This window comes from Folsomia candida, unplaced genomic scaffold (genome assembly GCF_002217175.1).
Source record: "Folsomia candida strain VU population unplaced genomic scaffold, ASM221717v1 Fcan01_Sc008, whole genome shotgun sequence".
NCBI classification, from domain to species: Eukaryota; Metazoa; Arthropoda; class Collembola; order Entomobryomorpha; family Isotomidae; genus Folsomia; species Folsomia candida.
Window position 1 is genome coordinate 868987 of NW_019091200.1, and position 6000 is coordinate 874986.

General features: G+C 37.1%; 1 protein-coding gene across 6 annotated transcripts in view; it reads right to left on the reverse strand.

Moving 5' to 3' along the window:
• LOC110853136 (collagen alpha-1(XV) chain) overlaps positions 1 to 5685 on the reverse strand; it is a 54466-nt gene extending 48781 nt beyond the window's left edge. For all 6 annotated transcript variants that reach the window (XM_035854282.1, XM_035854281.1, XM_035854280.1 and 3 more), the window contains exon 1: positions 4544 to 5685. The gene's annotated coding sequence lies outside the window, so the exon portion shown is untranslated. The remainder of the gene's footprint in view (positions 1 to 4543) is intronic.
• Between the last annotated feature and the right edge of the window lie 315 nt (positions 5686 to 6000).

Sequence of the window (6000 nt, forward strand, 5' to 3'; positions counted from 1 at the left end):
ATTGCGGTTTTTAGTGATGTTGTTCGCCATCATGAATTTTTGTCCCTGGCCCGTCTGAAGATTTCAAGATTTGATACAATATTGGAAATGCATGATATGTATGTACGAGACCAGTGGCCGCGGAAGCTGTGGGGACATTAACATTGTTGGATAGGGGAGGGAGGGGTTTATATAACATGGGAAGACGATGCAGACATCGAATAACCGTGGGGACATTGTCCCTCTGTCCCCTCGCCCTTCCGCGGCCACTGTACGAGACTTGAGAAAAGTTGTTATGTTGTATGTGGCATAATTTATGATGATGATAAGAATAAGATGAACGATTCGACTCGGGTCAACGTCAAGTATGGGCATTGACATTTTAGATTGGAAAAACGTGATTCGATTAATTTTCGATTTCTTTTTCTTCATCTTTTTTTCAGCCGAAAATATTTTTCCACTTATTAACAAAAAAAGTGATGAAATTGAGACGGATCCAAGAAAGTTTTGCGTTTGATTCGTTTGTAGAAAAAAATTTGCTTAATGAGGAGCACAAAAATTCGAGAGGTTTGACCGCAACGCAACTTAAATTATTTAACGAGGGCGAAAAAAAGTCAAAAAGTCAAGTCAACCAAACTAAACCGCAAAGACAAAAAACTTTTATCCGAGAGATCCGATCCGAAAAGTTTTTAAAAAACGTGAACTTTTTCTTTTTCTTTCAGATTTTCGAAACGAAACGAGATGAGGAAAAGAAGAAATGTTGATTTCTTTTGTCATGAATGTTATTCATGGAAAAATGTAGCGCGTGGTTTTTTGACCTGTCTCGTTCCTCGTGTGACACGACTCGCACAGGACAGTTTGGTTTTGATCTCGAATTCTGATTGCGGTCGGATTTCGTCCGTTTTTAGACAAAATTTTGGTTTGACTTTTGTTATTACAGGAAAACTCGGTGAGAAGATGGGGACGATATGAGTCCAGAGTTTAACCTTTACGTAGGACTTTGTGAGTTGAGAATGTACTTTTAGTTTATTTTTAAGGACCACAAAACTAAACTATGTGACAGAAAATTTGTCATGTTTTTTTTCTCCAAAATACCAGAACTTGGCGTGTACAGTATTTAAAATTCTGCCCCTCACTAGTCGTTTACATACAAATACTAGGCTGCACTTTCTCCTAAAAACGCCTCCCCAGTTTCTCCCTTGAATACAAATTGAATCCGAAAATAGAAAGTAAAAACCATTAAAAGAGAAAGTCTCCTAATAACATACAACCCGAAAAGTGAAACAAGGACCAATAAATACGCACAAAATTAAGTGTAAACATGTTTACGCGATACCCTCGATCGTGTCAGTGTCAACTATTTAATAGCGAACGTAATAATTTCTGAAGGCACAATTTCCTGTTGCGTAGCCTTCATCATCAAGTTGATGGCAGACCAGCCGAGAGGGAAGGAAACACTGGAGAGAAGTGACACTTCATTAGAAAACAGGTGTGGTTGGTCGGCGACGTTTTATTTCTGACGGTAAGTAAAAGCATGGGAATATTCCAGGAATACGTTTTTTTTCTGAGACTACGGAATGATCAAATTGAGGACAAAAAGACAAGACAGGCTGCAAAAATGATTGAGTGGTTTGGATTTTTGGTTGAAAATTCTATGTGTCAAAAAAGTTGTATATATTTTTCAAGCACAATTTTTTCTTTGTGAAGATGATGTCCTTTTACAAATACGACAAGAATGAAAAATATTTAATGCCACAATTCAAACTTGCAGCAGCAGATGCAAGCAGAAATACTTATAAAAAAATCCCCAACAAGAAAAGACCTCTTGAATTACACATTTTATTTTGTGCGTGAATTGATAAGAAGATTGATTGGGTGGGATGGGACGAAGGTGCGATTTTGGGTACGACAGATCACGCATCATGTATATTACATCATCCTCGTGCAGTACGGCTCCTGTTACATAATAGCACACGACACTCTCACTTTTACCAAACTGCACAGTTGTTTGTCATCATTTCACATCATTTTTTGTATTGATGACACCTAACACGACTCAGCCAGCGTGCCCAATTGCACCTTGTGTGCAAGGGATATTTATTCTGGTGAATTTTAAATGAGACAAATATGGATGGAGGAAACGAGCCTGAATTAATCAAGGATGACAATTGGAGACAATTCACCACATGTGCGAACAACTTGGACAAATGACACAGTGAATTTTTCCTGTTACACGGCAAATGCAGTTTGACTGTCATGTCACATTAAATATTTAAGAAAGGCAGGGGTCTCTTGTTGGTGAGAAATTGACATCCCGTCCGTTCCATAAAGTGCCTGTGTCGATGTCCAGACTGGACTGCACCTCGTATTGTGCACATTTTTCAACCGTCACCTTTTTACAGAGAGGACGAAAAGAATGAGGATATTTGGACTGGAATTGAATTGAATCTGTCAACGAAAAAGGGATGGATGCCATAGCCTCGACGTGTCCGAATGACCAGGCTGGAATTCTCAGTGTCCGTCCGTCCGGTCAGATTGGAACTGGACACGGAATTTTGTGTCAATATAATAAATGCAAAGTCTATTCGTTTTATGGTCACCTTTTTTTTCTTGGTTACATAGCTTAGCTCGGTGAATTGAGTTTCATTTGTATACACGGTTTACAACTTTGTTTGGGATACGATTTATGAAATAAGGAAGTAAATATGTGTATGTATGTAGGACCATTTGGAGTAGAATGAAATTTATTCAATTTTGATTTTTTTTAATTTATTAAAATTATGATCGCGATATATTAACAAATGATTTTTTTAAATATTGCATTTGTCGAAATTTCGATTTAACTTACCTTTTAACAATTAAATTGAATTAATTGAATTCCTCAAAATGCCTAAAGTATCTAAAGTTTTTATTACTTTTCAAAATTAAATAATTTCTTCTAATCGACCTCTTACTTTTACATTTTACAAAATGTAAACCTTCCCAAAGCGAAAAATGTTATCCTGTCATCTTATGCAACACTCAATTTGAACTTAATCAACCTCTCTGAAATATCACGACCGACTGACTGCTCAATTTCTTTCCGATGCATGCTTACTTATTTCTCGTCGACTTGGTTAAATAGGCAAAGAAGAAAGTTTTTTTTACTTGGCAGGGTTAGAATTTCATTCAATTCCTGGCACAATTTACCCACCAGCCAAGCCCAGTAGCCGTCGACGTCTTGACTGACACCCCGCCTCGTCACTCACATATCTGCATTGTGCCGATAACATATTTAGTAAAGAACGAAAATGATACCACAAAATAAACGTGTGCCGTGAAAGATATGATACATAAACGAAAATATTTGGAGGACGACAAAAAAACCCCTAATTTTTATAATGGCTCAATCAAAGTGGTTTATTATGTGTGTCGGGTCCATAATCCGTATGCATAAAATGTGGCTGGTTTACATAGCTTCAAACCTCTCATTCTCAGACAGGAGCAGCTTTCACATGTTTACTTTAAACTTATACTTTACCCACGCGATGAATGGATTTTCCTTATTGGTTTTTCATTCACTTTTCACAAAGAAAAAATGAATTATGAATGAATAAATGAATATTTGGTTAAATAATAAAAAATGGATGAGCAAGAGATTTCCTTACATACGTTAAGTACACACACCGGTATCGCACCTCTTCAGCCAGCATGATGATCATCATCACAATTCATGAAAGTTGCTTCTCCTCAAACTAACCTCAAACTCTAATCATCCACTTGAAGCAAGGTTTTAAAAACAGCTTATGCAGTTTTAGCCCGTCTTTTACTTTGTCGAGCGAGGTGTTGACAAGAAACCGTTACGCAATTTGTGTGCAGGCAGGTTGCGCCGTAATAGCGCAGGAATGAATAATTTTAAAGCTTTGTTTGGGTGGTATGGTAAAATGCCGGTCTGGTTTGGCCAGTCTGGGTCAACCATCTCATCTCATCTCCACTTTCTTAATTCAATGTAAAAAAATAACCGGTGATAGTTTTTTAGTACATGATTTGGCTCGACTTTTTCTTATTAAACGATACCAGTTACACATAAATTAGCCATTTCATTCGTTCGTTCTCTGTGTAAGTGAAATGCTAATTTGCTACAAATTGATGTAAATTGTGGAAGAAATTTAGCATATGGTAATAATTCAATTAAAAGTTGAAAGTAAACCCACGCATTGGGAAGGTTTGGGTGTGGATTTGCGAGTTCAAGTGCCATTATTTTAGGTACGTATGCACGCATATATTTTTAAGGTGAAGGCAGCATATTTATGGATTGGATTGTTAATCTCAAGTACTGGATGAGTAGGTGGTGAAAAATGGGGAAAATTGTTAAAAATATGTAATTATCTTAAACTTGACGCCGTTTAAGTTCTTGTCAAGATTTATAATTTGCAAATCATTAATTAAGATAAAAAATAGCAAAAATGTGTGTGTATGTAAATTATTTGCAAATATTTGCATACACACATTTTAAAGATCCTACTCTATGCCTATTTTTTCTACAAAAATGTGCGTAAATTTGTATATATATAGTCTACATTACCTTATTTCTTCATGTCAAAGTTTATCCGACTGTGTCTGCCGTCGTAAAATGACTTCCTTATAGCTTTACGTAACTTTTTCTCGTCTGGTTCAAATTGTCGTCGTCCTCGTCGTTGTGAAACTGCAACGTGGAAGCATTTTCAGTACGCGAATTTTTCAAGCAGTCAGCAACATGGGGAGGAGAAGGGATGAGATAATCATTTCCTAGGGCAGATGAAGATTATAGTCTAGTCTGGGTTTGGTTGCTTTGTGGCTCTGTTCCTTCCGCCGATTCGGAATCCTGTTCTCTTATTTTACAGGATCACAGGAGGCCAGCAGCACGAGTAAAATTTTAACAAACATTAACACACTTATTTGCTCACGGCTTACTCACTTGGAGTCGTTCATTTCACATGCTTACGCACGAAAACGATGTAAAATGAGTAGAAATGACACACCCATGCATGCGGAATGACGAGCTTTGCACTCGTGGTGAGTCAAATGTTTTAGTTAAATTTTGTAGAAAAATTGAAATGCTGGTGGTGGTGCTGGTGAGTAAGTAAATATTTCTCTGTGTCAGCCAGCCTCTAGATTTTTAGGCTTAGCATTGACTTTGACGGCTTGATGGCAACATATTTTCGTGACGGTGGAAATAAAATCTTGGAATGACTGACTTTTATGGAACAAAACTATGTAGTAAATGAAGTGGGAACAAATTTCCGATCAAGATCCGATACGGAAAATATTGTCGAGTTTTTTTTGTAAAAAAAATGTTTAAAAAGTAACAGCTTGTGAAGCACGATGTAGTTTGAGTAGAACTTTAGGGAATATTTCGTCACTATTTGTTAACACTTGTGACAAAAATTGCAAAATTCACTGCGTGACTAAATCAAATAATTCTTGTACAATTTACTTAATAAATTGTTAATTAGAGTGGAATATTTGAGACGCTTTTATAGCGGAGGCAAATTGAGACTGCTCTCTTTCTCTGGTGCATGAATACACTGTAAAATGGCTTTACTGTTGGCTCTAGTGAGTGAGTCGTCTTCTTTTATTGTGTCGTTTGGCTTGGTTAACATAACACGGAGACTATGGTACGTACAGCAAATGTGTATAAAACGGTGAATGAGACTCGAGCGTACACACCGAAGTCTTCTAGTCCGAGTCCTGATCTCAACTAAACTTCATCTCTTCAAAACACGGCACACGTAACTTTAGCCTCGTCCTCATCACATGCACCAACTCGACAAAACCAAACTTACTCTTCTCTTCTATACCCAACGCAACCTTTCTTCTCCACGTTTCGTTGTTGATGGGACGAGATGAGAATTGGATGCACCAAGTGCTGAATAAAAGGAATGAAAATAGAGCGACGATATCTCTAAATGGGGAGAGAAAGAAAGAAAGTATGTACAGGTGGATCTCATATTTTTAGCTACAATAATTTTCCAAAATGTGATGGTCCAGAGATTTGGTTGG